We start from the raw sequence: 27,289 nt of genomic DNA, 5'->3' as shown, positions 1-27,289 counted from the left end.
CTAATCTTAGAAACTGGGGAGAAAATTGCATGTGTTTTCCATGTGACATAGATGTGACTATTCTGATTTCATTATGTGGTGGGTTTCTCCACACAGATTTTTCCTCTTCTCTCAACTATTAGTCAAAATAATTAAGTAGTAATAGACATTTTACTCAAATTGGAGGCATCTGTTAATGGGACTGAAGTTTTTCATAGTAGTAAATGAATGCAACTCATAGAATGCTGATCAGGAATTATATATACATGGAATCCAGCCCTAAATTAGTAAGGATAGTGACTCTGATTTTTATTCCTAGATGTATATCTGCAGTTATTGAGGCGTGATGAGAAGTTCTTTGATGTAAGCGTGATAAGGCAGTGGCACAGGTTGCCCAAAGAAGTGGTAAATGCTCCACCCCTGGCAGTGATTGAGGCCGGATTGGATGGGGCCATGGGCGACATGGTCTAGTGTGAGGTGTCCTTGCCCATAGCAGGGAGGTTGGAACTTCATGATCTTGAGGTCCTTTCCAACCCAAACCATTCTATGATCACCTATTTAATAATTTTTTCTGCTAAATTTCTTAAGTGACATGGTAAAGTCATTGACTATGCTGTTGATGGTGATAACCTGTGTTATACTGCACTATTTTTATCATGTTTTCTGGACCTTCCTTTTCTCCTAATATGTCAGAATGTTTAAGAAAGCAGCTGTGAATTTTCTTTTTGTTGTTCTGGTGCACTTTTTCTATGAGTGGATGTCATTAGCCAAATCAGAAATACTCCCCTCAGTTGACGCCTGCCTGAGCAGATAGGCATGTGAGGATGACAGTCATCGTACAGAGAAGGAAAAGCACATGTGGAAACTAAAACTTTTAGTGTTGATCACTAGCCTCTGTTACAGATGCAGGCAGAGCAACTGGCTCCTAATGCTCCCTTCCAGTTGTAGAACTCTGTGAAAGCACAAGCAGAAGTGGGGAAACTGAGGAAGACAGGAGATGAACTAAAGGGAAAGGTATGACTATAGTATACATGCAAAAACTCTCTTGTACTGTTTCAGTTTGCAAACTCCCGATTTTGTGGGGTTTTTTTGTATGACATCTGTTGTTCAAGAGTCACATTAATGCTAGGTATACTGGGGAAAATCTTTTCATTTTCAGCAAGTGACAAGAAGAGTATTTTCCAAATTTTGCATTTTAAAGGGAAAAGCATTTAAGCATTAAACAGTGACTGCTGAGAAACAGCTTCAAGCTAAACTTTTCCTGGGTATTTCTATTTTCTTCTTCGCAAAACAGGTAAAAAACCCCATGCCATCCCAGGTAATGTAACCCCAGATCTGTCATACTGTCAATATAAAATGTAATTTAACTCTTAAAAGATTTGGTTTTTTTTAAAAAAAAAACAACAAAAAAACAAGCCCCATACATAATACTGCTAGTTATTGACCTGGAGTCATGAGCCTGTTCACTTGGAGAAGCAGGAGCTGAGGTGCATATATGGCCCAGAGGACTGGCACGCACAAGTCTCCAGTGCTCTGGATCGGTGATATTAAACTCTTTGCTGTGAAAGGAGATGACCAGATGGCTACTAAAACTTGGTTTGGTTTTTAAGGGAGAAAAGGTATTTTGCCACCCTTCTTTTTTGTTCTGTGTCAATGCTGATTACAATGAAATACGCGGCTATTGCTTTGTTAATATGTGGAGGGGGGAAAATGGATAAGTGTGCAATGAACCTGCTGGAGGACCTGCTTATCTCAGGTGTTTTTTCTTCCTTTGCTTAGCCTAAGCTGAGAAATCTGTAATATTTTTCAGTCTTTGTTGCCTTGGCAGCCCAGTTTCCAAATCTGATCTATCTTCTGGCAGTGTGTGATGTTGCAAACTAACTGTGGGAGGGCCACATGCAATCTGCAGAGTTCTGTGATGTGCCCTGTGGCCCTCTGTCTTTTTATAAAGGGATACGGCCCTCAGAGACTACGGGTCCCAGCAAGCAGTGCTCTATTTTCATCTGATAAGCAAATGCTCAAATCTAGATGTGTATTGCATGTCAGGACGTGCTAGCTACATGAGCCACACCTTGGCATTTGAGATAAAGGTGGCTGCACACTGCTCCAGCCAACGCAAAGGAAGTGCAGCTCTGGCCACAGGCTGGATTTTTTTTTTATCCCTCTGCCCCTCAGTTTAAGGAATTGTCTTTCTGTTTCCTATCCAGTATTTCAGTGGAATTCTGGTATATAGCATGAGAGTTCATAATTTTAAGTAACTCTGCTTTCGGTTTCTAGGTTCTCCCAGATGCTGCTTTTACCTGCTCTAAGATGGCTATCCTCATATGAGGTGCAGGAATGGGCAAAACTTTTGGAAGTGGCTGATTGCTTCAAGAGAGTGTGTAGCAAGACATCCAAGCCCAGTTTTTACTTGCCAAAGAGACCTGGCTCATTCAGACAAGCTTTGGCTAAGTAGCCTGAAATTGGGGTGGTTTATCTGATAATGATTTTTTTTAAAGTTTGTCCACTATAGGGGGAGACTCTACCCTACTTTGACATGGACAGCTGGGGAAGGAGCTTTGACACACCTTTGGCCATGAGCAATTTAAGGCACCTGCTCTGAAATGCCTTCAGATTTCATGTGCAAAAGCTGACACTGCTTGGATGCAGTGCAGGGTAGGAACAATCCCTTTCTCCCAGTCATAAGCTAGATATCTCTCAAGATGGTTTGCATGTAGTTTACTTCTCTATAGCAATACCTTTCTGAGACCTGGTCATCAGCTGGGTCAGCATCTGAATAAGTGAAGGCATAACCAGGAGGTCTTTTGGGGTTTCACTGCATCTCAGATGTTTCTTAGGGAGTATGTAAACCTGGGTTGTTCTTCTGAGATTGTAGGTAACTTGAGTGTTTCTGGTATATGTTCTAAAATATAAACCCAAGATGTCAAGTTCCCTGAACAATCTGTCATCTTTATTTCTGGCTTTGTAGACTTATTCAAAGAAAGTTCAGTACAGCAAAGAGCTTTTTTATTGTATTCTTATAAAATCCAGGTTAAGTATCACTTAGCACCACAGTAGTGGCAGTATCAGGTTGAACAAGAGGCCAGTTTGGCCTAGAATTCAATCTCAGTCCATGGTCAATCATGGACTTGTAGGGAAAGAGTAGAAATAATATTCTATGTGAAAAAACAGCTTCACATTGAAGTGCTTTCCTGCATAGGAGCTTGCTGCTTTCCAAGTTAGCAGTTGCTTCTGGCTCATGGTTATGCTTCAGGTCCTGCTGACGTATTCTCTGTCATCCTGCATCCTATATATGCACTTTTGCACTTTTAACATTAAAGAAAAGACTACTTGGATTTAATTCTTTGTGTAGCTGTATAGTGTACATTTTATAACAGGGCCAATCAGTTGTTGTTACTCCTTCCTGCTTGATGTTTTGTATGTTTTGAAACTTGGAGATGATTCTCAAGGCTGCAGTTTGGTCATGTATTAGCTGTATTTATAATTCTTATTGAACCCTGAGATCTGGCTTTTATCTCAACCTGATAAATAATGGAATCTTTGGCTATTAGAGTGTGGATAAATACATAAATAAAGAAGGGCAGTTAATGAATAGCTGGTCAATGGAGATGACAGTGAATAAAGATGACTTTATTCACTGTCAAACTCTAAGCACCATAAAAGTAAGCATGTTTGGCCTGATGCAGCATCTGAAGAATTTCTGCTGATTCCAAAGTGTTGCCTTGTTAGCCGATATAACACAAATGCTTGCCTTTGTATCCTTCTTCTTTTTTCTTTCTTTTTCCCTTTTCTCTTTTCCTTTCTAAGCACAGCTATATTATTTGATTTGTCTCTCTTCTGCAGCACTGTTTGCTGTAGAAAGAGCTTCCTGAAGAGGCATGGCACCATTGTATAGTAGGAACAGCCTTTTGGGTAAAGGCAAGACAAAATGGATAATCCAGTGCATTTACGGGAGTAGCCAGCTGTCAAAAAACATAGGTTTCTCAAGAGGAATACTATAATAAGAAAAGTCAAACAGCCTCTGATACAGACTCTGATAAAGTCTCATCACTCCTGTGTTCTTATAAGGCATACTTCTTTTGCTTCCACTGCAAGGCATAGTGTTTGGTTGATTTTTAACCAGAGCAAGTTTTAATGAGTTTATATTTGCAAGTAAACTCATCAAACTGCTGCACTGACAAATCTATCACGGGATTTCTATCCAAGCCCCATTTTATTCTGACATTCTGGCAGATACGAGTTGTTTACCCTAAGGCACTTCAACTGTGCTGTCTTTTCTACTCCTGGATATTCCCTTGCTCTCTGACTCCACCTCAGATATGTCTGCATCTCAGGACCTGGTTATCCTACTGTTGTCCCCTGATGCAATTACAGCATGATTAAAATATGCAGTATGGCTGGGACCTTGATCATGTTCTAACAAGAATATATCCTTAGACGTACAGCCCAGTTACAGCACTGTAATGATGTCATGGAACAACCCTGCTCATCTTCATAGCATGGGGTGGGGCTTTAAGTGCTTTTCCTTGGCATATTTCTAGTCACACCACTTGCTACTGTTGTATTTCAAACGTCATTATCCCAGGTGCTTAGATCAGCCCTAGGTATGGACTTACAAATACCTCTACATAGCCTTCCGGGCATTTTATTGCTGTCTGCAGCAATAAAGTAACAGTAGTATGTACTTTTTCTTTCTCCTTATTTTCAAAACATGAAGTACTTGGAAAGTTACAACTCTTTAAAAAAACCCAACTCTCTACTTATTCGTTACACGTTTTAATTCTGTGAGTCTCTGAGGTCAGAGGCCAGTCTTGAACTAGTGGTTTTCAAGAATTACTTTTTCCTCAAGGACAGGCAGTCCACTAACTAAGTACTCATAATTTCTTTATTTGTTCATTTTTGGGCCCCTTCCTGGGAAGTGTCCAATACTACCCACTGTCAGAGAGCAGATCCTGGACCAGATGTATCACTGGTTTGTCTCAGTTGTGCATATTTTATGTGTCACGCTTAAGCTATGAAACCATCCTATAAGCTATTCTAACTACAAAAGCATTTAAAAAAAAACAACAAATCCCCAAAAACCCAAACGTACACAAACCCAGAACCCCCTGGACTTTCTATTTTCCTCCATTATCACATCTTGTTCTGAGTCTGTGGCAGATGGAGTAGAGGAGAAAAGCTATTTTCATTAAGTCCTTTTACATTAACATCCTGGCTCTTAGCATACCCTTGTTTAGCTATGAATGAATGGGAGATGGCATAAAGAAGAATGGCAGAGAAAACCATGTCAGTGCTTCTAACTGGGAGGCTTACTCTGCCACTGAATGTATCATGGAAAAAAGGCACTGCACTCCAGATGTGTCTGTGGAGGGAGGAATGTTTCCTCATGATGCATTTAATTATGTTACATTGCAACAGTGCTTCCTTTCTATGGAGCATTGCCACACACAGCCGTAATCTTTAGGTCGTGTATACTTGAGAGATTCCCTGAGCTCTGTTGTCACAGCTAACAGTGACAGCAGTGGCCATCAAATCAATGTTTCTTTGTATGCTATATGTTTATAAGCCATGTCATTCTTCAAGAATCTTATCAAATTCAGGACAAATATGCCTGCTATGTTGCATGGAAAATGATACATTTTTCTTAAAATTATAGGGTTGGTTTCTTTACGGAAAACAGTTTCCATAGAAAGTAAAATGGGATTTCTCACTCAGAAGATGAGAGATGTTGATAGTGATGTTCCTAACAAAGCCCTCCATGAGTTTGTTTAGAGTTCCAATGTCCCTTGGATTTTCTGTATTGTTCTGCTCATTCCTGTGCTGTGCTATCACAGCAGTCTTTGAGACCTGAACACCTTTCAGACATGTGCTCTAGAAGAGAAGAGAAGGACAACTTTTACAGGAGCACTGGTCAGAACAGTGTGCGATTTGCTGTTCCATCTTTTCTGGGGCCGATTTCCATGTTTTCTTTGAATTTCTGTCATTTGGCTTGAAGGTTCTCTTCATTTTTTTTTTACAAACCTGAAATGTTCTGCAGAAAGCAGACACTCTCAAGAAGTTGTTTATTCCAACACCCAGTTTCCAGTCAAAATGATATTTTATAGAAAGATATATATGTGATTCTTTTTTTTTTTTTTTAAGTTCTGGTTCTATTCACATGTTTGTTTCTTGGCTTGGATGTTTTTCTGCTGGTTTAGTGAGCTGAATCAGCTCTTCCATGAATCAAATGACTATCACAGCAGGCACAAAGGGAGTAAGACTGTATGGCTAGAGGAGGAAAGAAAGGGAATAAGTTTTAAGTTCCTTATTCTTTATTTCTACTTAGAGTGCTTGGTTTCCATAGTTTTCTACAAGCTTTTTTTGATCCTCAGGCTCCTTTACAGATAAATAACTATGTCCTGTAGGAACAGAAAGAAGTTTGTGAGGCCTGAAGCAGAAGTGCAGCATCTGTGGAAGATCAGAGCAAGTCTTAGTTTTTAGGTTGAAATGTTGTGGGTTTACATCCCTGTCCAGCACTGGGACAGCTGTGCTGCCTCGTAAGGTGATAGGCTGTGAATTTAGCTGCAAGAATCTCTATCTGTCCCCGTGCATCCAGTGACAACTGAATTATACTGCTTTATGAATTCATTAAGAAATTGATAGGACTGGGCTTCAACAGTCTGTGCGCAAGGACAACAATTGAGATTTGATACTTGAACAGTGCATGGAAAGCTCCTTATTTACTCTCTTAATGTGCATGGGCCCAGGTTAAGTTATAATCTAATTAGGAATTCATGCTGTATTCCAGGAAATGGCGTTTTGCTTCAGCAATTTTGTTTTTCTTTAAGGTGTTGACCAGTACTTTGGAATTTAAAACTATGTATCCTGAAGAAGGCATAGGAACATAATTTGAATGCAAACTGTATTAAGCATTCACATCCTGTATCCTAGCAGGAATTTCACCAAACAGGGGAGGTATTCATTGAACTAGGAGCAAAGCAATGTCAAGTTGAGAAGGAAATTACTATGGAAATGAGTTTTAAAAGCCTGAGGCAGATGTAGGGAGAGGCACATTGTACCAGGAATTTTCCTCACACTCTGGTTTATATGGCCTTTCCATTACTTCAACAGCAGCATATAAGAAATCCTTGGCTTGGAACGGTCTCTGAATTTGAGCAGTTTTGTGCTGTTGCTGCAGGTCAGCTTCCCTGTTCAGAGAAATGAAACCCAGCCTCAGCTAGTACTAGGGTGTCTGCTTGGGTAGGAATGGCCTTGCTTAGGGCAGACCAGAGGTCCTTTCAGCTCAACAGTTTGTCTCTCTGTGGTCAGTAATGGATGCTTAGGAGGGAAAGAGAGATTGAGAGAAATATATTAACTGCTTTCATACAGTATTCTTCCAGTGCTTGGCAAGCAGCAGCTGAGTGGGTCTGTAGATTTAATAGTCCTTCATTAGGGTTTTTTTTTCTTCCATAGATCTGTCAATTATTTCTTTTAATCATGCATTTCATGGATCTGTATGTTGTAGCAATGAGTTACACAGCTAACCTGTACAGTGTGAAGAAATGTCTCCCATCTGCCTAATGACAATGTATAATATCCCCAACATTTCCATGTGTTAGAGAAGTGGCAAATAAACTGTGTATTCATTTCCTCCATGCCCTTCATGATTTTATAGATTTAGATCATGTTTTCTGTTTGAAGGTTTTTGAGCAATATATAAGTGGATTTTTTTGGCTTAGTTCATTGCAGAAAGATAGTGGTACAAGCAGAAAGTGATATTTTTCAGGAATAGCATACAGGTCCTGTTATGTCTTCCCAGAAATTCTGGAATATTCCTGAGGCAGTAGTGGATTCCTGATACGCTCTGGAATAGATAGATTGCAAGTAAGGAGATGTATGTCTTAGGGCAGAACAGAAAATGTTAGTCAAGTTGGCAATAACTGATGAGAAATGATTGTGTGGGAGAGGAGAACAGGTTGTTAATGTATAAATAAGTGTGTGTGTTTACAGATTGCTGGGGGACGAATGCAGCTCTGAAGACCTCAGTCTATTCCAGTCCCTCAGACTTTGAAAGGGAATAAACTGTAATCCCCCCACTTTTTCATTTTTCAGTTTGCTGCTAAAAATACAAAAGGAAGAAAAAGAAAAAAAAATCTCAATAGACGGAACAGCAGGATTTTGTTAAACAATATGAAAAAGTGAAAATACTTAATACAGCTCTTTAGTTTTCATTCAAAACACTTTAAAACTATTCTGATCACTCCCATTAACAGCAGAAATGTGAGTATCTGTTGCAGAGTTGTTCATGCTTGGCTGTGTCATTGGAGTTGAAATTACATGAACATGTACAGATTGAACAACTTAACAAAAACTGGTTTAGATACTGAACTGGGGAAGGTGATACAAAGGGAGGTTCCAGTTGGAGGCTGACTCAAACAAAATAATGAATCTGAATAGCCTGGAAGTTTGCCACTTTGTTATATACCCAGCCTTTGTGGCAATCTGCTATAGTTTTGATGTGCTAAATTGATAAATCTGGAGAACACGTATTTGTTCAGAACACAAATTCTTCTGTATTAATGTGTCTTCGTTGGGTAAGTTTGAAGAGCGTGGAAGCTTATGAATTGGAAACCCTTATGAATTTGTGACCCTTTCCTATATCACATGCAGTAAAATTATTAACTTACCAGGCTCAATTATGCAGTACGATCACTTTGTATATTGATGTTAAGAATAAGCTGAGGTCCGGCTAAACTCCTGTCTGTTGGTATCTATTCACTGATTTGAATGGAAGCTGGTTTGGACTCCAGATCCTGTGAAACTCCTACCCGAAACGAATGTTTACTCAATTTTCCTTCTACTCAGCTAGCAAAGAATGTGGGCATGAATGCTTATTTTTCTCTTCTAACTCCCTCTATATGATGCAATATATCTTTTTTTTTTTCTTAAACACTCCCTCCACCCCTCCTTAATAACTTCAGAAACATCTGCATTATTCTTAAGTGTATATATATAAAATAAATCTTAAGATAGTTTTAATTCTATTTTAATTTACTTTAAATGCCACTGACCTGCATAGTGCAGCCTATTAGGCCAGATTCAAGAGCACCTTAAGAGGAACCTGTTGGACAAATAGCATGGGCAAATCTGTTGATTAACCTGGTTATCAGGTTTGTTTAAGAAATGAGGATATGGGTGCCATACCTCCCTTTTGTGTTCCTTTGTGAGCCTTCCACAGCAGAAATGCTTGTGGGAGGACTTCAGTGGCAGTGTCTGTCCCGTCTCTCTGCTACTGATGGGTTAATAGGCTCTAATCAACAACTCAGAATGCACTTATAAAGATGCCTACAGGTAAGTGGTAAGAATTTGAGAGCTATGATCAAGGTCAGTTACCTTTTTAGTCTATTCTCATTTTAGCCACCTCCTCTGTTTTTGGCCCTCATCCCAGGCTCTGCCTCTGCCCAGTGTGTTGCTAATGATCTGGGCAAGTCATAGTGCTGTGCAGCGTAAGAACTGGAAGTAAGTTAATGAGGTCTTGCTGCCTTACCTCAAGTACCCTGCAACGTGTCATACTTGTTCTCTGATTAGGGTGAACATCTTTCCCGTCACTCCTGTGGCTCCTGAAGGACTAACCTTGGAAGACCTGTTGCTTTTCATGGGCTGGAAAGATCTGGGATCCCTACATCCCAGTGAGCAAGCATGTAAAGAACTGAAAGGGAATAAATGGAAAATCAAATGCTCTCCTAGAAGAAAAATAAATAAAGTGTAGGAATAACAGCTCTAAACAGTAGTTACCTCCATAAACTATGAATTCTATAAAACTATAATCGTGTCTGCCAGTTAGTCATCTTCTAGTTTGTGTAGATTCATGGAATATATTTATTGGCAGTTCTCAAAACAGGCCACCCTGTACTTGCCCAAGTGTTTCACAGTATAGGGGGCGTGTTGAAGCCTGTCCATTTTCCTTTGCACTGCAGCCAACTACTGCATTTAATTATTCTTTGCCTACATCTCTGTATATATTTCTCTTCAGCATTCAACCAATTTTTCTAGCAAGAGCCATTGCTAACAACAGGTTGATACCATGCAGTAGAAAACTTGCATTGACATCAGTGGTGTTTGCTGCTTTTGAGCCTCTCCAGCCCTGAGAGCCCTCTTAAAATGTGCAAGACTTGCCTTTAAGGTACTGGGTGTTCTCAGCTCAAGCTAGAGTCAGTCAGCATGTCTTTGCCAGCAAATGTGCCTGCATGTGATAATATTGGCAAACCTAAACTTACATTAAAAAAGGCTTCTAAAGACTCATCAGAACTTCTTCCTTCTGCACGGCTCCACAGGCAGCTACAGATACTGAAACAGTGCAGGAGGGCCTATATGAAGTTGTAAAGAGGTTATGGGAGAGATGGCTTGATGGAGCACCAGAGCTTGTGGTGTCCAAGTAGAGGCAAGAGCCAGGGCAGGTACTCAAGAGGCAGTGGGGCTGTGCTAGCCAGCAGGGCGAGCCCTTTTGGTTTATTTTGGTGAAAATCCTTTTCAAATATTCACTTCTCAGTCTACTTCAGGGTATCTTGCTGCAGATTCAAGAATACAGAACTAAGTTCAACTGACCCATTTTTAAGTAGTAAAAAAAAGGATCTTTTCTACAGTTTTTGTGTGTCTAACGTAACACTCCAAAAAGCTTGGCCTTGCTTTTTTTCTGTGAGCCCAATATTATTAAAACCTAGAAATTTTATCCTACAGTTTGTACAATTTTTCACATGCTCTGGTGCTCTAAAGAGTTTTCCATTCTCCTTTCTTTATTCACCCAGAATCAGTAAATGTAATGTCCAACTTGTCTTCCTGTAGTAATCTGCTTTTTATGTAAGGACAAGATGCGTCCTAACCAATACAGCCTATTGGTGCTCTGCAAAGATGCATTGAGATTGTCACCAGATGCTGGGGAGCAAGAGCAGCTGCCTTTCTCGGAGACCCCAGGCCTGCAGCCTTTGAGCTTTTCGCCTTGCTGCCAAATGAGAACCCTAATACAGATCTTCCTTCTTGCTCAAAACCCAGAGAATTAAGCTTGTATTTCCTCCTCTGTGATCTCTCTGTATAACAGACTAATTTTTACATCTTGATCAGAAGTTGAGAATTCCGGAAAATGTCTGCCTTTTCTGAAGAGAAACCTTGCAGCTTCTTCCCCATAGCAGCCTGTTGTTATGGCTGGGGACAGCAGGATGGGTTAATCGTGGCCCCATTTCCTGAGGTCTCCTGCAGTCATGATTTGTGAATGCCTGAGAATACCCCTGCTGAATTCTAATTGTTTGTGTCAGTCGGCACATGATTTCAAGTGTTTGGTCACAGCAGTGTTCCGTTTTCTGCTCTTTTAATCTTTGATGGATGTTGCCTGGCTTCACTGATGTGGTTCACAACACAGTAGGCAGTGATTTCCTATAAGATGTTTTGTCTCAGCTGCAGAGGTGTGGAGTCCCTATACGATGGCCAATATTTATTAATGACATCCCAAGGTTCCTAAAGAGAAAGCTCTGCCGTAGACCATTAGAACCTAATCTATTCCAAAATGTCAGATGCAGTTAAGCAAGAGCTATCTCGATTGCACTAAGATCTTCCTCATTAGTTCAGACTCTGATTAGAAGACTGATTAAAGTCTGCCTTTGTAAAGGTTCACTCTTTATCTCTGCTATCTTACTATGTAAGACATGATAGAGCTAGCTCAAGGTTCACACAAATGCTAGAACTGAAAAGCATTTGTGTGTATGTGTGTGCGCGGTCATTCATGCCCATGCAGGGCACATGTGTGCTTGTTAAAATGCTCTTAATTAGTAACATGAAAAATATTAATTTATGAATATGAATAGCTTTGAGTTTTATTGTACCTTTCAAACAATTCAGCTGCTGTTATTAGTATGCACTTGTATAAAAGGTCAAATTTTCGTATCATATGTAAAGCAGTAGGATTAAGATTTTAACAGCAATTTGAGGGTTGCTGGGAAACAAAGTATTTTGTGCAGAATATTTGGTATCTGAGATCATTACGACTAGCCAAATCGCTTCCTGTGATTTAAACATTGCTCTTGCTGTTCACCCTGAGCTATGTGGTTGTGGTAGCGCTGAAATAGTCTCGGCTCCTCCTAATGTTTTACCTACAAATAACATTAGGCTTTGGCATATGTGTTTGCATTTCTCATGGTTGCAATTTCATATATAAACTCTTAGAAGACAGGATTGTTGATTGATTATGTCTTTGTACAGTGCTTTACACAATACGGATGAGGTCTTTGGATATTTCTGAAGTTTAGATAATAAACTGGGGTTATCAAGAAATAAGAACATCCATGAGGCAACATCAGAGCTTTCAAATGATTTTGCAAGATGTAGTTCCTAAAAAGAAAAAAATAAAAATAAAAATAAATGGAGCTTTCCACTTTTATTTTTTAATATTTTGTAGTTAACTGCTTTGTGCATGAATCATTTTACAAGCACCTTGTAGGCTACTGAGAAATAAAGCAGAAAAGAAAGACAGATTTAAAAAATAGTATGCAAGTCAGTGGTCTCAAAAGTGCTGTTTCCAGTCTTGTCACATCAATAACTAAACACTGCTGCCAGTTGATGGCTTGGGTATGCATGTGAGAGAGAGAGCATAATATCCAGTGGTCATATTGGTCCAGTTACCACTGAACAGATAGATTGTTTAATTATTGACAGACTTCAGCAGGGAGGCCATGCTCTTGAGGACAGTAACCACTCGTATACTGCTTCTGAAGTGAGCTTTAGACCTTGGGGGAACATTTACCCTTTTTATGCCAAAGTCAATCTCAGTCTTGTTCAAGAATTAATAACTAATAATAACCTGCTTTATCATGGATTTGATGAATTCTGAAAAACCTTTTGGGCTGATCCGTTTTGGGGGTAAGGTTACCAGGGTTGCCAAAGATGGTAGCAGAGCTGCTTCTTGTGAGCTGTCACAGTAACAGCATGTCATAGGATTAAGACAAAGCCAGATCCTTCTACTGCAGAGTTGTCTGCTGACTAACTTCTAATTAGCTTTGCCAGATTTATCACAGACCTGCTGTCTGCTGTCAGATCTCCTGCACAATTGATGCAGCTGTTTGTCAAAGGCTCTGCTTTCTCTGTATTTCAGTGGTTGTGATCATTTAGTTAAACCCAAGTTTTCTGAGTGCCAGAGCAGTGTTTTTATGCCTGCTCTGTGTGACTTTCAATAAATCAGTTAATTTCAGTTAACATATAGAAGAGGAAGAAAAAATCTCAGTTCTCCACCGGTACAGCCTATACACACACACATATATATGCAGGCACACAACTTGCAAATGCTATGAACTGTTTTCCTCTTCCAGAATCTCAGGACTATATTTACTCTTCTTGAATGAAACAGAATAAATAATAGTGTGGATAGACAGCTGACCAAGTAAAAGAGTGCCCTGGGGGCTGTGACCACAGGTTGTTAAGATGCTGTGCCAGGACTTGAGGGAAAATAGTCACACTGTAATTTATTTCCCAATTTAAAGTTGAATTCCTCCTTCCAGTGCTGTTTTCAGGAAACATCTACCCTGTGTGGAGAAAGGGGTTTTCTTTAGAGCACCTGCAGCTGCTGATGGCTAGCTGGGCTTGAGAGTGGTTCTGAACATCAGGTCTGGCAGTCTGTCTGGGGGTGGGTCTGTCAGCTTCTACTAGTGGCAGACTCTGCAAGGCAGTATCTCTGCTTTTTCCTCCATGCCCTCCTAGACCTGCAGGGTGCACTTCCAAAATGTATTTGGAAAGTGTCAGCTCGCATCTCATTTAAATCTTAAGACCAACCTACTGCAATTTTATATCCAGAGATGCTTTAACAAGGAAATGTTGACTCTTAACAAATTGTGAAGCAGATCCTTGTCTCTATCCTGCTGCTTTTAACTTTATTCAGGAATAAGAAATTACAGGTCTAGTTAAATTCATCCTATTACATACTCTCCAGGGTTGGTTAATTCCTAAGGGATACCTTCTGTGTTTGGAAACTCCAGAGTGAAGTGCTATAAAGTCAAGATAGGAGCTGTCTAGTTTCCTTCTCAAATAATAAGAGATCTAGTTAGAGATGTTAAGATATTGCCAAAATCCTGAGCTGCCTTACTATCATGAGACTGCTAGGCAGCAGCAAAGTTAGTTGTGCTGGGGATGATTAAGTCTCTTAATTCCAGGATCAAGGAACTACAAAGGTAGCATCAAGTCATATTTGTGCATGACCCTTTCTGTCGTGAGAAACTGGGCACAGTTCACTATCAGGCCTGCTGCAATACTCATAAGCTATATAATCTCCATCAACCCATGTCAGTGCCCTCACTCTGGTCTCTACCTATGAAGAAGAGTGCAGATGATGAGAAAAGATTTTTGTGGTTGTTACGTCCTGTAGGCACTGTTAGCACAACATAGCCCGGTGTCAAATCGTTGTGTCTCTGCCATTTAGAGTGGAGACAAAGTCATAGGAAAGCAAAATGAACAACTACTAATAAATGGTTGGTAGAAAATCCAACCTGTGGTTGGTTTTTAAACTGTCTGGTCAGCTCTGGCTCGTAAAGCAAGAAGTATTCAAGCATTTGTCAGAGTATGAAAATATATGGTGCTGGATAAGGATCCTTGCTACCTGATATTCATCTTAACTTACTAATATCCTGTGTCATCAGGAAAGTGGCCCAGCATGGGCTTGCTTAATATGAAAATTTACTGTCACAGACATCTGTGAATGTATCACTGGGTGTATATATAACACAGATCAAGATGTAGGATGTTGGAAAAAAATTCTTGCCCAATTTTGGGATGAACTCATTACATCACTGATGGTGGAGCCAAGAATGAGTTAAGCAGTCTTCCCAGACAAATGTCAGTAGTAGCTCTACAATATCTCACACCATCAGAGATTACTGGATAAGTCTCATCATCTTAAAAAGCTTCATTGTGCTTTTTAGCTTTTGTTTTTCAAAGTGGAGTTGCTGCACTGCAGAAAAAAATCATGTCATTGGCATGGGTGTAGCTTATTAGTTTTAATAGCAATGAGTTATGCAGAATACAAAATTCTATTATGTAATTGCTTTGAATATTATACCATTACTTGAGAAATATGGGAGCCAGTATGATAAGTATCACGTTAACATGGCTGACACTTTCCTTTCCAATCCAAAGGGAAAAAAAACCTTGGCTAGTTAGCATGAAAACTTTTCCACTTCAGTTGAAGTAGAGAAGGTTTGTTCCTTGTCAGGGTTCGTAGAAACAAAATCTGCACATGAACTGGTTCTATTGATGCTCATGGCAAAATTCCAGTAGACTTTATGAGAGCCAAATTCTGTCTCCATGAAGGCTTCAAAGAAAGCAACTCTCCATACAGCAATGTGTTTGAGAAATAAGCCCCCCTTTGTGAAGGCATAGCGACCATATCAGCACCATTTAAAACCTTGAGAACAGGTACAAATTTAATCATGACAAATGAACTATAGCTGATAACTTTCAAAGGAAAGATGGGAAGATGATGCTAAAGAATATGTTTGAGTATTAGGTTTATTAGCAGCTTGTTAATATCAGTGAACAGCAGCAGTCTTTCTGAGGTTTTCAGGGTGTTGCTGTGGCTCTAGAGGAGCAGAGCCAGGGGCCTTGTGTAATCTGTTAGTTCCTACCTGCTATCCTCCATATGCCAAGATGGCTCTTGTCAAGTCTTGGAGGGCGTGCAACTTGATCTGTGGTTTCTTCTATCCCTGTGGCCCTGCAGGCCCATTCTGCCTCCCTTTTTCCATGAAGGTTCAGCTAGATTCTCAGAGTACAGAACCAGTGCAACCATTCTTGTAGTGTAGATTTCTGGAAGAGGCAGACCCAAGCAGTCCTTCATGATGTGCTTTGCATTTGAAGTTTTGCTAAAACGGAAGTAAGTTTCATGAGACTTCCAGTTATAATGATCCTGAGAGAGATGGAAAAACGTAGGTTAGGCATTGGAGGGGAAAAAGCAAATCAAAACCCTTAATCAATTTGGAGTTTGTCAATTTGTGGCTTACTAACTACACAGGAAATTATTCTATCCTTACATGCTTTCACCATTTTGGCTTTATCTGCTGTCATCAGCAAATTTATCAAATGAAGTTCTGTTATATGTGCCTAAGAATTACTGAATTACTGTACAGCACAGCTAGGACCTGAGCCATGGTGTTCTCCAATAGACCACCTACAACAGGAAGTTCAGGCTGTGAATTAATCATCAAGATTTTGCCCACTTTTAATCTGGCAACGCTCTACGTGACTTCAGTGGGGACTTGAACTGATGGCTTCTTGAATGCAAGAGGGTTTTATGGATTAGGTCCAGGCAAGTCCTGCCCTAGGCAAAGGTAGGGTGAGCATTTGCTTAGGGCAGCAGATTTGTTGGGCAGTGACTGTGAGCATGCAGCTTGCTTTGCCTAAAAGCAAACCCATGTAATGCCAGGCTGCTGCTGCTACCACAGTGCTAGAGTCTTACTTGAGAGTAGCTGTTGTGGCTTTTATCCCTCCTTTTTTCCAAGTGACAGCAGGAGCAGCAAGACTATGTCTACAGAGCTTTTTCTTCCCTCTCTTGCCAGTAATGCTCTTTTCCATTGCATCTCTTCTTCCCACAGCCACAGCTGCCCTTCAGCCCTGCAATCAGTCTGTTTTGCCTGCAGTGCTGAGGAGCAGGTGAAACAGCCCTGGCCCAGTCTTCTGCATTTACAGATTTACAAAGGGTGACCATTTAGAAGTGCTTCAGGGATACTTCACATTTTTTTCTATGGGGCCCAGTGTGTCTGGTAGGCTATGGAATACAGAAATTGGAAAAATATGTGCTTTTAGGGTACTTCCTATAGTTAGGGCACTTCTTAGATCCAGTTAGATCCACAGGGGCAGTCCTGACCACATAAAACACAAGTGTTCTACACACAAGCAGTGTTACGCATAGTAACATAGTAGGGCTAAGAGATGTGACTAAGATGTCTGTTGACAAGGCTGCATGCTAAAGCCATCATATTCACACCTGTATTCAATGTGGGTTGTATCACAGTGGCTCCTCAAGACTGTGGGTCACAGACTAGAGTTGCATCTCATGTATGACCATTATTATTGTGAAACATTTGTTTTTTTTCTTAGTTGTGAAGGGAATGGATTTGACGTGTACTAGTACAGGGATCAAATGTCTTAGGAATAAAAGGCAATTGTAGCTTGTTACATTTCTGTTTAAAATGTTTTTTCCATTTGCTTTTTCTCTTTGTATAATTGATCTCTTTAGAAACGGAGGTGCACCATGAACAGGAACATGGCCCTGGCCTCAGGTAGGTCAGGTAGTTGCTACACTTAAAGAGATAATACCTGTGTTATTGTAGTATTCCAATTGGTCTACAGTTCTCTTATGCTGTATTTTCTGTGAATACATAAATCTGGCTTCTCCTAGCTCAAGAAATTTTACTCTTCCTCACATGAGCCCTTAAGTCATCACCAGCAGAGATTAATTTCACAGTGAAGAGAGTTGCTGTAAAATGTAAAATATGAGGACTCTTTAAAAAACCTGGGGTTTCCCTCAGAATTTCTAGCATACTTTGCTGTAGGAGAGGCAACAACAGACACACATCTCAAACAAATTATGCTATCCTAGCTGGGCAAGTCCATCTCAGCCTGAGATGCATCCCCATGCATGCAGAGGTTAGGGGAATGTCTGCCCTAGAAAGGGTGTAGATAAAATAGTGGCTTTAAGACTGTTTTCTATTAGTGTGCCTTGAATGAGGTGAGTGACAAGGACCCTGATACATGAGTTGTCTTCAACCACTTGGGAGAAAGCCATAATAGAAATATACAGTATTTCTCTAGGGAAACTCTGCTTTCTTGCAATGAATAAAGAAGTGGTTTCCCTATGATCCTTGTAATTGGGGTGTTCATATACTTTCTTCAATGTAAGGTTAGGGTGCCATATTCTGGATCTCAATGACCAAAAGTTAAATTTTTAGCATAACTGTTCCTATAGCAATGCATAATAGGGTGAACTATCATGATTCTTATGGGAGGTACAGCAGAGATTCAAAATCTACCTCAAGGCAAGATGAAAAATACACAAAAAGCTGATGCTTTCTTCCTAGCCTCTCTGACTCCAGTGGAACTGCAGTGCTGAACCTGGGAGGGAAGTTTTGATCTGCATCCTGCAGGCTTAAGTTTTTCTGTGTAGCTGAATCAAAATATGATCAGGTTAGGGCCGTGGTGCAGAGTGCTGCTGTTGTGAACTCACAGGAAAAAGCTCTGTCTTTGACTGTGGCTCTAATTTATATCACAAAGCTGCAGTGCGTTGTATAAATGAGTCTGTTCTATTCCCAGCTGTGAAACTCTGATGGAATGTGCTATTCAAAGTATTATATTAAATCAGTATAACAGATGTGGCTTAAAAAAGCCATACACAAATCCTAGAACTAGCAGGTTTACCAATTCATCTGACATTAAATAACACAGATACAATGATTTTTCCCAAACAATAATGTTAAGATGCTCTAGTTTTAGCTACAGCAGACATGTATCTCTCTTATAATGTTAGACCATTCATGATCACATTTTGATTTTCATTGAAAAGAAGGATTATTTAAACATTAGTTAACATTCTGAAATGGAAAATATTTAGTCCCTAAGAGCTTCCTAGGTAACTGCAAAGGAAAGTAAGAGTCTCAGCCTCTCACTTGTGTTCCCAGCTCCTGTGATGGAGTTCCTGTTCTTTAACCCCCAGGCCAGCACTGGGATGGGAGGACCTATTCAGATATTTATTTCCTTCAGTGCTCAGGTGTGCATTTCTTCACCCTTTTCATACTTTGTTCAAAGGAATTTTCTCACTAAGCTACTTATCTTGCTTTGGGAATTTTTAGTAGGAACAAGAGGGGCAAGGAACTGTTCAGTGCAAACATGCTCTGCTTTTATAAGTGGGATGTGAATACACTGTGAGCACTTCTGCCTGGCCTTCAAACTATTATAGTCTGTCAACTGCATTTCAGCATCATCTTGTGGAAGTGCCCCCTGCTGCCATGTACAAAGACTTACAACATACTACAACACTACAACTTTTAACTTTATTTTATACAGTGTCTTTCATTCTACATGTGCTCGAAGTGCTTTACAATATACAAACAGCAATAGAAAATGTACAAAACAAATATGTCTTCAAACAGAGAAGCTGCTTTCTTCAGTTGGCAAAAATGACACTTTCCACAACAGAATAGCAAGAGAAATGAGCCTGTACTGGCAGAACCATTCCAAATTCTCCCCAGCTTAGGATAAATTTCATCCGAGCATGATTGCTCTTCATGACTTTATAATGAATTGAGCCAAACATAAATTAAGAAAACAGAGATTTAGGTGAGAATAGCAATCTAAATTTACTTCCAAAGCCTGTCACTGATTCTCTGCTTTGCATTTCTTTAGCAATTCTTCTCCAGCGCTGTGCCACATAGTTATTAAGTAGTGCTTAATTAAATTTCATTAATGTTGTGAGAAGGGGCTGTAACAGCAATTGCTTTTGATAATTGTCAGTTGTATAAGTGAGTACTTCTAGTTTATATCTTAGAAGGTTATGTATTTTACAACTAAAAATCCAGCATTTGTGCTACATCAGATCTGTTTTAAATGCTACTAAAACAGATGTGTGTAAATTCAGAATAATGTACAATTGAAATAATAGATCTGTATGGGACAGCTATGGAAAACATGCATTTTCAGTGAGTATCAGAGTATGTCTCATTGAGACAGTGATTGTAATGAGAGGTTTACTTGGGAAAAAAATAACAAGGTAACTCAAAGTAGGACCAGATGCTGACCTGAATGTAGGTGGGCCTGAGAGCAAAGGAGGAAACAATTTGAGCAAGGGAAACCAGAGCAGGGTCTGAGAAAGGAAATGGAAAATCTATTGCCAGTGCCAAGGAGAGGAAGAAGACATAAGGAGCATTGGGGAGGCTGAGCATGGAGGAAAAGGAAGGACTGAGGAATGAGTGGAGACTCACTGAACTGGACTGGACATGGGCTGCAGGGGAGTGTGGGGATGGACTTGTAGAGATTGGTCAAAGGGCTCTGGACCTGGTAGCCTGAGGACTGAGCACAGGGACTCTATGCCATATCTGGGGACAAAGTCCAGTTGTCAAGGCAGCATTCAGCTCCCTCAGTCCAGGAAGCTCTCATTTTTCCCCCACTCTCTTCTGCATCACTAGCTGTGCATCTTCTGCTTGCTGCAACAAATGGTGTCTCCATGTCCTATAGGCCACTGTCACTTTTGTCCTGGAGCAGGTATAATCTTTGCACTGAGGCTTGGATCTTGGTGTGGGGAGAACATGGAATTATGTCAACTGAGAGTTATACCTTGATGCATGTGGAAAGGAGGGAAATGCATTTTGTAAATGCAGTAATTACATCTTGCACTTCATATTTCTTGAAGGCTCCAGTTTGTAAATTCAATTAAGTTCCTCTAACAAAGCAGCATGAGTGTGAGTGCGTGTAAGGAATACATATGCCTTGGGGTAATTGTCTTTGGCAAGGGGCTGAGCAACACATTGCAGGAGGGGGACAGCAATAGCCAGTGTTAAGTGTTACTCTCCAGGATGGTTAACTTCAGTACATCTGCAGGTATTTGTAGTGAAAAGACTGGATATTAGCCTGTGTAACAATACCATCTTGTGCTGCAGTTCTGTTTGCTCTTGCAAACTGAGCAGGGCCACATCTGTGGGGGATCTTTGACAGGAGTTCTGCAGAGGTCACTGACATGCCACGGATTCATGTTTGTTCAGTAAGTGACACTTTTATCCTGATGTCCCACTAAGCCAGCACACCAGAATGTCTTCCTTTGCCACTGTGCAGTATCTAGCTGTGTGTATGTTTTAGGCTCAAAGTACAAAGTGCAGACACTGACTGGTTTTGATTGTTAAGAGATTTTGTATGGAACTGGTTAGAAAACTGGGCTGTTAGCCCTCATGCATTGCCAAAGTTGTGTTTAGATAACTCTGCGCTGCCTGTAGAAATCTCTTCCAGTTCTTCACTTATTCATTACTAACCTAAGCTGAGCTCCAGTGTTGTTTTTCCCAGTTTTATGGGGGTTACGCAAGAATTTTTGTAAAGAGGCATTTGTGTCTTGCCCGTGATGGGGGCTCTGCAGTGGGAACAACTGCAATAAGCCTGGCTTGCATATCTGCAGATTAAACCCAGAAGTTAAATTATAAGTGGGCAGGCAGCCCCTCTTCACAGCAACACAGGACCTAATGTGGGCTCTCAGGGCCAAGCCCACAACAGGCCTCTGGACCATCAAGTAAATCACTGTAGAATCTAGGGAGACAGAAGGGCTCTGTATGAGCTTGTGGTACCTTTTTCAGCACTGTAGTTTGCACGGTGTGTATGTTCTGCCAGTCCTCACCTATGCAATACAGATATTGTATAGCTGCTGTCTGGGACTCCAAGAGGCTCTGGGGGGAGGAATGGTGTCATTTTGACAGTGAGATGCTATGTCTGGTTGGATGGCCAGTGGGTACTCAGGAACCCATTTCTCCATCATCAGCAAGCTGGGCAGGAATTGGCACAGGAGTTTGTGTGAAAATTTTAAATCAGCTTTGCACTATACTTGCTTTTGCCAATCCCCTAGAATAAATTTGAGGGGCTCAATTTTTATTCTCCTTTATGTCCAGATTGTTAGAACTCACACTGGGACTTTATGGCCACTTAAGCATTATAATGGTATTGCTATGTCCTTTCCCCCCAGGCCTTCTGCACTGTGGGAGAGGCATAAAAAGGAGTACACTGAACCCCAGCTCGTAGCTCAATAGATGGCTGGCATTACCACAGGATATAAAAAGGCTGAAATGGAGAGTGAAAGGGGGAGTTCGGTGTAATATTGCCAGCAACATGTTACTTGCTCAACACTGTTACCAACGCTGTGGAATCAAAGCACAGCCCTGGCTACACAGGAATGGAGGGGCTTTCACTCGGGCTATGGAGTAGGAATAGCTTTACGCACTTAGGAACCTGTGCTGGGTTGGAACTGGAAGCCCGAAGATGAAAATGTTTGGGACTAGTCATTGTCCTGCAAGAATTACCCAGGCTTCCACATGTTACCAATTCAAAATGGAGTAGGCAGGCTCTTGTGTTCAAAAAAAAGTTTTGGTTACAGCCCCTTGTTAGTTTAATTTTAGTTCTTATGAATTGACATATGGCAGGCATGATTTTTAATTAGAGCTTTAGCTGCGTTTTACTGGTAGGGTTGCAGAGCACTGTGGAATTTACACTAGGAAAAAAATGCTCTGTTGGTGGAGGACAAGGCTGTTTAGTAATCAGAGTGGAAAGTTAACTTTGAAACAAATTGGCAACTGATCAGATAAAATTCAAATCGGTAACATTTGTGTTGGAAACCAGCTCAAACCTGGGAAAAAATGGAATCTAAGGTATTCTGTTCCTCTTGCTGAGGAACTGACCGATGAACACTTTGTGCACATCAAACTTCATGTGTAACACCGCCTAAAAACAAGCTTAATACTTTTATAGGGTTATCTGGGCACTTATCTGATTTCTTTTCACATTGGTGTAAAACTGTTACTTTGAAGAGAAGTTTCCTTACATACTTTACAAAACAAACAAGTCTCCTTTGTCAGTCAAAAACTAAAGGTCAAAAGTCCCCTCCCAGTTTGTTTTTCTTTTGGATCAACAGGGTGTAATGCAGAGATATGGGGAGATATTTGCTCCTCTGTGTCTGTATCAGATTCCCATCTTCCCCATTCATTGTGTAAACTCTTTTGAGTACTGAAAGAGTTAATGATGTGTTCAGGCCTCAACCAGCAAATGCATTTAAAGCTCAGTCCAGCACTCACATGGTTTGTATTCTTGCTCTGCTGGAGTGGTGTGTTCATGGCATCTGGTTCCCTGGCAACAGCTTTCATTGGCTCAATCAAAGCCTTTTCTTCTTAAGAAAGCTCCCACTGTGACACCCTACCACCACCACTAATCACCATCTTAACTGAGTGTTTAAGATGCAGCTGGTATGAAAAATAGTGCTTGTGCATGTGAGAAGATTAAGAGGCTACCTTGCACAGTACACCTGCCCTGAAGAGTGCTCTCACTTGGTGGTGCTGGGCACACTGGGGGCTGTCTGCTTTCCTACTAGAAGAGATGAGGCATCAGTACATGAAGAGTCTGCTTAGAAATAATCTTTTGTTAGGAAGAAATCCATAAACCTTTGTGTCTTGTGAATAGTCATTTCCTCTTTGCAGCTGAGATGGCATTTGGGCCTCTGTGCTATTGACAAGGGGCAGAAGTGGGATGTAGGGGGTGTACAATAAAATCCATATTGTTGAAGCTGTCTCCACTGACAAGGAGGAAGCAGGAAGAAGTCTCCCAACATGTGAACAGGAGAACAATGGGAGCAAAGAATTCACATTAAGCCTCCTCAAGGGTTACATATGTTGGGATTTCTGGAGGTTCAAACTTTGCATAAAAGTTGAGAAAGCCTCTAGAAATCACGTCTGCCTGCATCTGGCAGAATTTGGGGTTCAGATCAGTAAGCCTGGGCATTAGCCCACCCGGCATTTTGCTTCTGCTGTTAGAAATGTTATCCTTTTGAATTACCGAAGCTCTCATCAATTCAGTAGCTGACAGAAATTCTTGCCTTATTTTGCTAGGTTTGGAGATTATCTTGGAAGGTGTTCTGTAGCCATCAGAGACTGTTGCACTCCACAGGAATGATGCAGCTAGAGCAGAGATGTAGGTGAGTGTAAGTGTAAGCACAATGACAGACAGTGTGTGTGTGCATTGTAATCTCTGTGCTATGCTGGTACTTGTTTACCAGGCAGAGCACACAGGCCAGACAACCCTCTCCTTTGCTTATCTCTGTGTTGTTAGGCAGGAGAGGGAACATGGATTTAAGAATGTGGGCTGGATAGTATGTAACAACTTCAGCAGTATGGACGTAGTCATGAAATACCCTGCCAGAAACTGAATTTGTGCCTGCTTTGGTTAGGTTTTAAGGTAAACTGTAGTCCCCTCATAGAGCTTTTCCCAGAGCTATCCCTTGTTTTAAAACAGTAAGTGAACGTATCCCTTTGAAGCTGAGGAGAGAGGAGAAGGAAACCTTGTCTTGTGAGACACTATGCTGTATTTGGCATAGACACTGAGGCAATATGTGCCTGAGAAAGAAGACAGGGAGGACAGTCTTGTGGTTAAGCTACTATATTGAGACTTGGAATTTGGGTGTAGCCTCCGTCTCTGTGTGGCCTTGGGAAGGTTTGGGTATAGGCAAAATAGGCAATTATCAAGGGCAGCCAAACCAGAAGTGAATCTGTGGTGAATCCTTTGGCTGTGGCAGAGCCCAGGGAAGCTGTCTTGGTAGCTGCTGCTGCCAGGGCAGAGCAGAGTGAGCAGGGTAGAGCCCAGCTGCCATTGAACCCTTGTCTTTTCAGGACAGCTGGAGCAGCAAGTGCAACTTAGCAAGGCTCAGGACTCAGCTCTTGCTCTCTGCCCTGGCCTTTCCTTGAGGCTGAAAAGTCCTGGCATAACTTAATGGTGTAAGTGCAGAGCTACAGAGATTTGAATCAAAGGGCGACACACCTAAGCCTATAGTCAGTCTCTAACACTGGCTAATAGGAGATGCCAAGGAGGAGAAATAGGAGAGAGGCAACCTGGGGTGAATCTTCTCTAAAATTCACTCTGCACCTCTAACAATTAGCTTGGTGGGTTCCTGAGCCTGCACTGGGTCTTTTTAGTAACAGACTTCCTGTGATTGTTTTCTGTGATTGTTTGTAGGTGCTTTGTGAGCTCAGCATTAGGCTGACACTAGCCCCTTTTGCTAGGGCAGCAAAACTAAGTTTTGCCCAAACAGGGGAGAAGCCCAGCTTCTTAAATTCCAAGTGTCTAATTCACCATCTCAAGCCAGCTGCAGAAACTTTGTTTGGGCTGCAGCATTCGCTGCCTGCATCAACACTGCTGCAACTTGCTGCAACCCTGAGCATCCTGGTTCTCCCAGACACCCCAGGAATACAGGCAAGGGACTGGAAATGTAGTGACATCTTACAGCCACAGCTATGGGACCAGTAGGGTACAATAGCTGCACAACTTGCCAAGTGGGAATAAGTCTTCTTTCATTCAGAAGGCTCTTACAAAAATAAATCCTTAATATATGAGAGATGCTTAGTAGCTGCGTGGCTAAAAGCCACCCTGAAAAGCCTATGCATATTTTTAAAATATAAAGCATATTTTAAATGAAGAAATTCAAAAGCTGAAATTAGAAATGACAGCAACAAAGAATGGCATTCTGAATATGGTAGGTCTGTTTTCTTCAGTCACTTGCAACTGTTCATTACATTTATTTAAACTGATTAAAACCCATTCAGAAAAAAAAGGAGACCATGGCAGGTACTAGAACTATAAAACCAACCTGTTTTCAACATTAAATATCTGCTTTGGTAAATTTACTTTGGAAACTGAGGGGTGGGGTTGTTGTTGTTGCTTCCCCCACTCCTGGAATGTTTCAAAAGACCAGGGAAGTGCATGTGCATGCATGTGTGTGAGGAGTTACACTTTTTCTGCTGCACTTCAATCTTGACCTTTGGACTGATTGATGAGCCTCAAAGCAGACAATGAAAATGTGACTTTAGCAGGGAGATTGGAAGATGTCACTGCTCCAGTGAATCTCATATCTGCTTTGGTTCAATTATGATTTTGGAAAACATTCTTTATTTGTCTGCTGCTTTGCTATGAACTGTGGAGCAATGAAGTTCTGGAAATCTCCTGTGGACATACAGGGATAGGGATCTTCCGCTGCTTAAGGGTTTTCACAAGCTTCCCTGGCCATGCAGATGGATAGATGAAAACACATGAACTTGGCAAAGTGCAGAAGGAATGAGACCTGTATGCTGTATCAGTCTTCTCCTTCACATAACTGAGCAGGTACCTCTCTGAAAAAATCTGAGGTCTTTCTTCCACTTGGCAAGACATTCATTTAAAGAAGATAAAAGGCTCTTGATTTGCAGGTCAAAGGTATTCAAGTGTACAGAACACACTCCTGCTACACAGATGATGGCTGAAAGGTGGAGATTATTTTGTTCCTTAATTAGTTGAGTAAAAGGACTTTTAATGTAGAGTTTGTGTTATTATCTAACTTGCTACTTTTTAGATTACCGAAGAGCTTTCAAAAAGCCAGTGTAACCTTCACTCTGCCCCTTCTAATCATAGTCTGTACACATGTGCCTCTGATCATGTGATCATTGTGTCTAGTGGATCAGCAGCATGACTTCTTTGTTTCCAGAGAAGGATCAGAGGGTAAGTGTGAGGCATATACAGAACTGCAAACCTCTGAGAAAAGATGTAAATGCTGGCCCTCTGCATAGGACTGAATTTCACCCCAAGTAAACCTCGAGCAGGGTCATATAATATATTGGTCTCGAGTCATGGGAGTAGATTTATGTTATGTCAGTGAATGGGGCTGTCTCTGGCACTGCTGCCTAACCTCTAGCAGAAGTTCTGTGGTGTGAATAAAGGCCAGAGGCCTGTTGTAAAAATGATGATTTAGGTGGTTGACTGGGACTCCAGAGATCTGGTTGCTTTTCCTGCCTCTTTCTGACTTCTCTTTAGAAAGTAACTCAATCTTACTCTCTAAATTAGGGATAATATTTCCTCACCTCACAGGGACGTTTTGGGAATAGATGTGTTAACTAGTGCAAAGCTTTTGGGGCTTTGGAGCTGAACAGCAAAGAAAAACCAGCACAGAATGGAAAAGCATCATTGTTCATGCAGAGTTGCGATAGTTTGTAGTGGATGAAGCTGGCACCCCATGCTGAAGAGCTGAGATTAAAAAGAATATTGAAGAGCTTCTTTATATGCACAGCACTGTCAGTCCTGTGCCTGGAGTGAAGCAGGGGCTCTTGCCAAAAAAATGAATGTGGGGGCAGTACCTGGTCAGAGACTGAAACAGTATATTATACCACACAACCCGGAGGCTGAAGGAAGGTTACATTAGGCAAACTTTGCTTTGCTGCTTCATGATATTTGAGAGCTTTGCTTTCCAGCCTTTGATTGTTTTGTTTTAAACAACATAGTTTTTAGCATGGAACTGATGATATAGATCTCACAGTGCACCTGGAGCTTTACAGGAAAGTGTGCAGATAAGGTCTCAGCCCCTTAGATCTTACAAACTGGGCCTTTTTAATTCTCTCATGAACCTCATTAGATTAAGTAATGTAAGGAATTCTGGTCTTACAGCAGTGACCCACAATTCAGCATTGGGTTAGGCATAAATCTGTAATATGCTTCCATGGAGTTTCAAACTGAAGAAATGCCCTTTATATTTGTTTGTTTTGCTTGGTTGGGG

General features: G+C 40.9%; 1 protein-coding gene and 1 long non-coding RNA gene across 2 annotated transcripts in view; one reads left to right on the top strand and one right to left on the bottom strand.

The window, feature by feature from the left end:
* ALS2 (alsin Rho guanine nucleotide exchange factor ALS2) overlaps window positions 1-27,289 on the top strand; it is a 236,389-nt gene that overhangs the window by 37,997 nt on the left and 171,103 nt on the right. The gene's annotated exons all lie outside the window — the stretch shown is intronic.
* LOC134164230 (uncharacterized) lies at window positions 15,772-23,113 on the bottom strand. The gene is made up of 3 exons (XR_009965054.1): window positions 22,800-23,113; window positions 18,015-18,148; window positions 15,772-15,892 (listed from the first exon to the last, which is right to left on the bottom strand). It is a non-coding gene; the product is annotated as an uncharacterized LOC134164230 (long non-coding RNA).

Source organism: Pezoporus occidentalis, unplaced genomic scaffold (assembly GCF_034315485.1).
Source record: "Pezoporus occidentalis ecotype Australia unplaced genomic scaffold, CSIRO_AGI_Poc_V1 ctg213, whole genome shotgun sequence".
NCBI lineage: Eukaryota > Metazoa > Chordata > Aves > Psittaciformes > Psittacidae > Pezoporus > Pezoporus occidentalis.
The sequence above is the reverse complement of the archived record's forward strand: the minus strand, read 5'-3'. Positions and strand labels throughout refer to the sequence as shown.